Here is a 9,434-nt window from a genome sequence, read left to right on the forward strand (position 1 = left end):
TTTCCTTTCCTTTCCCTCCCAAACCTTCCCTTCTTTCCTTTTCCTCCCCCTTTCCTTCCTCTCCACGTGGTTGTGCCAAGATAAAGCCGTTGATTTATTCCTCCCCTAAGTAAACAGCAGCAGAAGTCTTAGGGCTGTTACATATTTGATGCCGTGTTGTTCGGCTCTGTAGTTCCCCAAATCCATGAATTTAATGTAAATAGAGAAGTAAAAATGACATAGGAGCCTCATTTATATTGGAAAAAAAAAACAAAAACCAAAAAAGAAGAAGTGTGAGGCAATCATTATTTTCCCCATGCCTGGCTTTGAATTCCTTGACACGGGAACAAGCAGATGAGATGGGAGGACAGATTTCTCTAAGTGCAGATCTGATACCCATCTCGTTTGTTGGTGCTGTGTAAAACAAGCGGGGAGAAACGAGGGCAGGAGCTGTTCCCTGGGAGCTGCTCTGCATCCAGATCTGCAGAGCTGCCTCTGGAACCAGCAGTGCTGGGAACGGGGAGGGAGCCGGGAGGGCAAAGCAATTATTTTGGAAGCGCGCTCGGCGTTTGTTGTCGGAAAAGGAGAAGTCTGGTTTGATGTGGTTTATGGGGAATAATGAGCCTTTCTTTGTGTTTGTGTATCTGATCAGTCACTAAATGACTTCCCCGTGTCTGTTGTCGGTGCTTAATTTCCCTGGTTCTGAAGTGGCTCGTGCAGCCCTCATTTATTCCTCTCTCGAGCTGCCCAAATCTCCTGTCAGATCTGCTTTTCACCAGCGCTCCCTGCTCGGCACAGCTGACCTCTTTTGGGCCCCCTGGGGAGGAGGAGCTGCTGCAAACACACGACCCTATTACTAATAATCAACTGATTTGGTTTGCCGAGTCCTGTTGCGTAACAAATTTATTGACGCCCTTGATTTGCCCGTCGTGGGACCTGCAGGACTTCCGTCAGGGGGTGTTTGCTGGTGCTGCAGCACAGCTTTTGAGCTGCAGGGAGGCTGGAGACACCTCACTTGGGCTCCTCCTGGGCCATCCCAGCGTGTGTCTGGCTTTGATCCCTGTGGGAATGAACCAGCATGTCCTGGGAGGAGAAGCTGAGGGAGCTGGGGGGGCTCAGCCTGGAGAAAAGCCACAGAGACAGTGGAGTGCTGGTTCTTCTAAATAAGGAGGAGGGAAAGCCGCTGCTTTCCCCTTTCCTGGCACTAATTTGGTGTGAAAACTAGAAAGGACTTTATTTTCTGGCCGCTTGGATCCTTTATCATTAGTTTATATTCTCCTGTTTGTCCACGTGCTTCACCTTTTCCATAAATCTGTGCCAAGTCCGGCACGGTGGTTTTATTATCTTGGGTTGGCTGTGGTGATGTGTGAAGGATAGACAGGTGGAGGATGGACAGGTGGAGGATGAAGGTGCCCTCAAATCGTCCACTTCATGTACAAATACACATGTGGAGCTTTTCCCAGTAAATCAGGAGGTTCAGAGGGAAAGTTCTGGAGGTAAATCCACTCCAGTTACAAACACCAAACACAAAAATAATGTCTGGGACGGGCAACAGTTCCTTGCCTCTGTTCTTGGAAGCTTTATCAGCCCTGAGGAGACTTGTGTGATGCTTTTTCAGATAATAATAGCTATTTTCTGCCTTTTCTTTGATTCCTCCATCCTCAGGAGCACACACACAGGTCACAGGGGGGATACTGGAAGAACAAGTATTCAGGAGGACTCTTGACAGGACTCCACAACAGCTGTGATGTGTCCCACATTTTGCCCTGGGAGACTTTATTTCAAGTCTTTCACAGTCCTAGAAACTCTTGTATCCATCCAGTGAACTCTTGTATTCATCCAGTGAGCTCGGAGTTGTTTATCCTGGTCTCTGTTTCAAGGCTTTGAAGGAGATGCTGTTATTTTCTCCAGCAGGGAGGCAATCATATCTCAGAATCCCAGGATGGGTCAGGCTGGGACAATCTGCTCAGAAGTTCTTCCTCCTGTGCAGGTGGAACTTGCTGGGCATCAGTTCCTGCCCGTTCCTCTTGTGCCATTGCTGGGCATCCGCCCTGAGCAATGGGAATGTTCTGGGAATGTTCTTCCTGCTGTTCCCCAGCATCCCATTGACCTCCTTGTCCCCCAGGCCCCACATCTGGCTCAGGGACAGCCTGGTGTCACTTCCTGTCACAGGAAAGGGGGGGTTGAGTCTGGGTTTTGGGGCAACCTCTCCCAGGATGTGGATTAGGACTTCCAGCAGCTTCCCACTTCCTCAGGACCCTGGTGGGCCCGGTGGGGTGACTCCTGCTGACTTCCAGACCCTGCTGGATGCACTGCTTGGGTTGCTGGTATTTTCCAATCCTTTCCTGGTGGCAAAAACCCCGCTGGGTCTGTGCCTTGTTGTTCCTCCTCAGCTGCACCAATTCACCAATTCTGGGAGCAGAGGCACAACCTGAAAACGGAGCAGGAGTTAAGCAGGTACTTCCAGGAGGTTTGCCTTTCATCTGCTCACGTTTGGAATTCTGCTCACTTTGTTCAGCTCCTGGCAAGTGACAGGCTGGAGATGAATGGACAAAGCTGATATTATGCAAGGCTTTGATTATTTTCCTTGTGGGAGGAAAGTACATTTGTTCCCATCGACTTGAGCATTATTTCTGTAACGAGCACGGCATTTATCCAATTGTCATAAAAATCAGTTCCTTTCAGTAATTCCCTAATATTTATTGCAGGCGCTTCCAGCAGTTATGAACAGGGAGAGATGTTTAATGAGAAACACTCTGATTTTCAGAGCAGCTCACTGATGTCACTTTGGATGGGGTGTGTGGGCACGTGGGCAAATTTCTCAGTGGAATTCCTGCTCCAGGTCAGATCTGGGGGGGGTCAAACTAAAGGAAAGAGAAAGATAAATTCGAAGATAAAGGCATTTTTTAATTTGACCCACTTTTGGTTCACCTGAACAGTTTTTCTGTTCCTCCCACCTCTTTTCCTGTGCCATCCCTTTCCCTCGTGAGTGATGTCAGGATCCCAGCCTGGGAGCTCTCCAGGAAAGTGGCTGGTTTGGGGTTTGGCCTGACTTTGAGGTTTAAGGGTTTTGATTTTTCATGTTTAACCCTTAAATCCTAAAACTTCTGATAGAAAAATGAAAATCAGATTATTATCCATGATGTTTTCTCCTTGTTGCACTCCCCACAAACAGTGGGATTTACTACCTTGGACGCCCCTGCTTGGCAGATTTTGGGAGGGCTGCTGGCCTTTCTCTGAGAGGTTAATCGGGATGATGGAAGTTCAGCACCAGCAGGATTAAACCCCTCCAGGGGGGTTTCGGTTGCTGTTGTTCTTGTAGAATCCACATCCTGTGGGAGATTGCAGCTGAGAATGGGAGAAATCATCTTTCCTGCTCTCAACAAGCAGTTTGGCAGCTCAGGAATTTGCTGTCTCTGCTCCCTGGCTGTTTAAATATGTGGCTGATGAAATATTTATATGCAAATATTATATTAATAATGAAATAAAAGGTTGTTGCCAAAGAGTGAAATGTTCTGCAGCCAAAGTGGGGCCGGAATTAATGAGCTTAAAACTCGGGGAGGTTTAGGAAAAGTAATTAGGAGAAACTTTGGAACAGGTTTAATCCCTGCAGGAATCGAGCAACTTTGTGGAATTGTCTTGTGAATGGGGAGCAGGAGCGCAAGGAAAGCTCACAGAGAGTGAAACCTCCCAGATTATAAAATTTTAACTGGGAAAACTTATTGAAAAGGGGGTAGCCAGGGAATCCCCAGAGGTGAGAACAAATACTGGGTGGGGAAAAAAGGCTTCATTTTGAAAGAAATCTCTTTTTAAGCAGGTTGAAATGACAGAGGGGATCAGTGTTTGTGTTTTGCATTCATATTATTTACATCACAGTTATACTTTGATTCCTCCCCCTCCCCCCCCCATGTTGTGGTGGAAGATTTGAGTGGAAAAAGCTGATTAATATTCAGGACAAATGTTACATAACCCAATATATTAATGTATTCTCAGGCTGTTGCATTTCGTTCTTACTTTCTGAATTAATTCTTTCTCCACACAGAAGATTTGGGTTTGAGTTAAGCTGTTTGTGGTGGGAGGCAGGACAGCCTAAAAAAAAAATAAGGGTTAAAACTGGGTCTAACCTTTACGTTTCTGGGGGATTTTCCAGGTCATTTTGGAGGATAGGAAATAACAAATGATCTTAGAACTTTAAAACCTCGAGATGTACCTTGGTCCCATTGCCTTGATTATTTTGATTTGATTTCTGGAGTCGTTTTCTGCATCCTGGTGTGTCATATCCAAGGAATTCCACATCCCTGGGCTGAATATCCCAGAGGCTGATGCTGCCTGTCTGAGCCTAAAGGTTCACCCTGTCCTGTGGTGATATTTATTGATTTATTTGGAGTGTTAAATATAAATATAAGGTTTTCATGTACATATTATAAATTATATATACTTATAATATATAATGTCAACAATACCACTATTATATTAATATTTCATAATATATAATAAATATGTAATAATAGTATAATAATATATTTATTCTATATAATATATAATTATATATAGGTATATATATGAGAGGGTTAATATACATATTAAAAATAGTTTATATATATTTATACTTTTATATAAGTCTATAAATATATAAAAACTATTTTATATATGAAACAGATGTTTCATTTATTTTTTATATATAAATATATAACTAGATATATAAAACCTATTTTTATATATAAAATGCCTCTCATATATATTTATTTTAGATATTGTATATATAAATTATATCATAAATACATAAATTATATGGGGGAGTTATTTTGATATAAATATATATATAAAGAATAGGGTTTATAAATATATATATATGTCTATATATATATTTTTAGGCACTCCAGATAACCAGTTACCACTGTACTTGTGTCTAATGGGCAATTCCCAGCTCCTTAATTCCTGCTTCAGAAATTTCCCAGGAAACTCTCTTAGTTCTTTGACGTAAAGCAACAAAATCTCTTCCCTAAAATCCTCACTGAAGGCTGAGGTTTCAGTATAACACAGAAACAATCATGGCTCTCCGTGTATTTCGTCCATGTGGAGCAAGGGAGGAAAAAATATCTGGAAATAATTGACAGCTTGGTGAGTAAAATCAAATTTTGGGGAGCTTTTTGACATTTACCGAGGTCAAAGGCACTGTGTGCAGCGCCCCAGAGGGTGAATATGAAGCGCTGGCAACTGGTAAATGAGAACAGGGTGATTTGAATTCTTTCTTATTTAATATTAAAACCCAGAGAACCTCCTGAGACGGAGCTTTTTTCCTTGTTAGAAATTCCGAAAGACACCAGAACCCAAAGCGTAAACAGGGATGTTATTGGAGGGGGGGGGGGGGAGAAAATTGAATTATTCATGGTGGTTTCTCTTTGACAATTGGTCTTGCAGAGGGGAATTTAATCCGGCAGAGGGAAAAACCAAGGAGGCTTCTGGAGCAAAAGGATTTTGGGATTGGGAGAAGGGACAGCGAGGGGAGGAGTGGGAGGGGATGGGAATGTTGCACATCAGTATTTAAAAAAAGGAAAAATCAGGGTAGGGTGACTTTGAGTGAATCCCACGATTTGTTAGGTTGGAAGGACTTGTAGATCCCACCCCTGACACTTTCCACCAGCCCAGGTTGCTCCAAGCCCCATCCAGCCTGGCCTTGGACACTTCCAGGGTTGGAACACCCACAATTCCTTCTTCCCTCCACAAATTAAAAACAAGTTGTCAGGCAGGATCCCAAGGGTAAATGTGCCCAGTGAATTACCCTCAAAGGACTGAGGAAAATCCACGAGAAGCTTTACTGGTGGCGTTCAGGGATGTCCCCAAAAAGAAGGTGAAGAACAAAATGACAGGGAATGTTGCAGTTGGGATATGAAGGACAAGAACTGGCAGTAACAAAGTCAACAACCAACTCACAGGAAGGTAAATTGGACTAACAAAGTTGTCCATTTTGCTCATTTTTGTTTCTTTTTTTGCCATTGGCCGTTTGAGCTGCAGGAGATGCTGAGTGAATCCATTTCCTTTCTGCTGGCCCCACATCACTTTGGAGATTGATTCCCATAATTACCTGGATTTCAACAAAGCCAGGAGTGTGAAGTGCAGCCTCCCAAGTTTCAGATTGTTTGGACTGGCAGGGGATGTAACTGGTTCTGCCCGTGAAAGCTGCTGTGGTGCATGGGGAGGGGGTTGTTCCCTGCTTGTCCCTTTTGCTCTGTAAATCACTGTAACTTTTGCAGTGTTTGGTTTTGTTACTGTCAGTGCCTCAGAAAACGGAGCCTTTGAAGGTGATTCCCAAATCTGCTGCTTCCCCTGCGCTCCCTCCTGGCAGGTTTGGTTTCCCTCTCTGCTGTCATTGCCCACTGCTGCTCAGGTGGAGTTTTGGGACTCATCTCCCCCGTGGAGATGAAAATGGCACCAGCAGGGACGGAATTAGAGCTCCATTGTCCTGGTGCAGAGTCAGGATTCCTGATGGAGCCATTCCAGAGGATCTGGACTCATCCCTGCAGTCACTGAGGTGTTGGGAAAGCCGGGGGGGGATCTTTGTTGCTGCAGGGGAGGGATGGTTTTTTGGGAGAGCCTCTTTCTTTGGCTTTGATAAAAAACACATTACAGGTTAAAATTCCTGAAGGGGAGAGGAGTCTGGCAAGGGGCATCAGCAGGAATCACAGAATCCTTGAGGTTGGAAAAGCCTTCTGAGATAATTGGAGTCCAACCATCCCCCAGCAGTGCTCCCTGTCCCCAAGTGCCACATGCACAGGGCTTGGAAATCCCTGCAGGGATGGGGATCCACCCCTGCCCTGGGCACCTGTGCCAGGGATGGAAAACCCTTTCCCTGAAGAAATATTCCCAGTATCCAATTGAAACTTCTCCTGGTGCAGCTTGAGGCCTCAGTCCCCTCCTAGGGAGGGTCTTCACGGGCTGGTGGCTGCACAGGCAGCTGTCCTGGGGAAAGCTCATGGGAGAAAATTCCTCCTAACAGTATTTCTGCTGCTCTCCTTCTTATATTCAGAAGCTCTGCATGTAATGAGAGGGAAATTTCACACCTTTCATCCATTATTGGCTTGATAAATATGCTGGAGAGTAAACAAAGAGGAGGGATATTCTACTTTTCTTGAGAGGAATTGTTATTTCCAGGTAGTTGAGACCCTGAAAATGTATTCCAGCCCTTCACAACTGATACACATTACTCGCAATTGATACCTATTTCACAAAATTGATTCATATTTCTCACAATTGATTCATATTTCTCACAATTGACTCCCATTTCTCACTTTTCCAGGCTCAGCTGCAAGCTGCTGTGCCATTAATCCCCATTCTTATCGATAAAGCCACTTTCATCCCTGTTTTAATTGACTGTTTCCCTCAACATGTGGCAGTTTATTCAGATTTATTCCATCATTCAGATATATTATTGTCAGAGTTGGTCCTTCCCGCTCTGTAACCAGTGATATTCTCTCTCTCTCCTCATTTCCCTGCCCATGGCAGGGCTGGGTTGTAGAGCAGGGCAAGGGCACAAGGGATGCCCCTTCTTTGCTGGGGTGACACCACCTGGGGCTGATTGTTTCAAGGAGTGGAGGTTATTTTTGTTCTTGGGGGTCTTGCTTTGCCTTGGGGAGGCCACAGTCTCTTCTGGAACTTGTTTTATCAGAGTGACCGTGATGGATTTGGGGTTGAATGTGAAATCCTGCCAAGAAGTTCCACTGGTGAAGAACTTGCTGTTTGTGGAATGATCCATTAGAGGTGTTTTGTCTCGTTGTCTTGGGCACCATCAACACCCAGTATTGTTCTTGGACAGTTCTGGAGGGCATTTCTAAATATCTCCTCTGTTTAAACCCTTGGTGGTCTCCACAGAGGCACTGTTGGGTTTAATCATCTCTTTCAGGCCGAGGTCTGTAACTCTGAACCCCCCCAAACCAAACACAGAATCACAGAATGGTTTAGGACAGAAAAGACCTTCAAGATCTCATGGAGTCCAAGCCAGCCCTGCCAGGGCTGCACATCCTGCTCTGCTGGAGGGAGCTGAAATGGAAAATTAGGGAATCCCACAGTGCTAATCCTCACTGACTGGGTGGAATGGGATGGGTGGAATGAGATGTTCTCCCTTCCAGTGATAAATCATGGAAGACAGTTGGTATTTGTATGATGGACTCGTGGCTTGGCCGATGGAGCAAGAGTTGGAAAAGAATTGCAGAACCCCTGAATGGTTTGGGTTGGAAGGGGTTTTAAAGGCCATCTCATTCCACCTTCCCCTGGAGGAGTTTTACTCACAGAGAACTGGGATTTGTGGGGTGGAATGGGGGGAAAGCAAAGCAAACAGGACACTCAGGAAGGATGTGCCAGGATATTTTTCCTAGGGATGAAGCAGAACAAACCCAGCAATCCCAGGGACTCTGCAGAGCTCCAAAATGCATCCAGCACGAGCCCTGGTGGAGCTCAGGGAGGAAATGAAAAGAGGGGAAAACACATTTCTTCAATAACCTTGAAAATTCAATTTTGGAGATAAAACAGAGCTTGATAAAATTGGTTGAGAGGGGAGATGAACTTGGACAGTAGGGGGAACAGCTGGAAGAAAGGCAATGGCAATATATGGATTTAGTGAAAACAAAAAGGCAGTTGTGTGTAAAACATTGGGGGAGAGGGAGGAACTAGACTTAGAAGAAATAATATAAAATTTTATAGAATCCTGGGGAAGGAGGAAAACAAGGAAATGTTGAACTTTATTCCCTTCTGCTTCAAATTGCTGGGCACAGGAGACAAATCCATCTGCCCTAAAACCAGCCCCAGAAACAGAGGTGATATTCTTTATTTGTGCATTTATTTATTTAGTACAAAATGTGTCTTCAATACAAATCTGGGCCCAAATTTGAGGAGCAGGGGCCTGTTTCACTGGAAAGGCAGTGTCTTCTTAAAGTCTTGATGAAATTACAGCAATCAGCACCAGGAAAATACAAATTAACTCAAAACTGGTGTCTCTGCTTATTCTGGCAGAGCAGTTTCATCTCTGGCAGTGGTTTCACTTCAGAGCAGGTTTCTGCTTTAATGCTGGACATTGAAGTGCAGAGTCATTTGGCCACATTTAAGAGGTGGAATATGGTGGGGTTATTTTATTTCAGGAGCCTGTGACTCCTTCATTCCCTGCAACTCCTTCATTCCCTGGTGCTGCCCATGGCTGAGGTTTGGGAGCCCCTAAGACAAGGCTGTTTCAGATGTCACAGGGTGGGGTGGTTGCCTTGTACCTGCCCAGGTGCACCTTTGGGGTGTTTGGGTTCAAGGTTGGGGTGTTTGGGTTCAAGGTTGGGGCGTTTGGGTGCAAATGGTCCTGTTGTTTCCATGTGGCATCTGATTTTTTTTGTGCTGGGTCTTCCCGGCTCAGGATCCCTGAGAGCCTCTGACAGGTGGGAAGCAGGAATGTCCTTTTTCCCCGTGTTGTGGTGACC

The sequence above is a fragment of the Empidonax traillii genome, unplaced genomic scaffold (assembly GCF_003031625.1).
Source record: "Empidonax traillii isolate 1590-97213 ecotype Southwest subspecies unplaced genomic scaffold, ASM303162v1 scaffold1500:size242321, whole genome shotgun sequence".
NCBI lineage: Eukaryota > Metazoa > Chordata > Aves > Passeriformes > Tyrannidae > Empidonax > Empidonax traillii.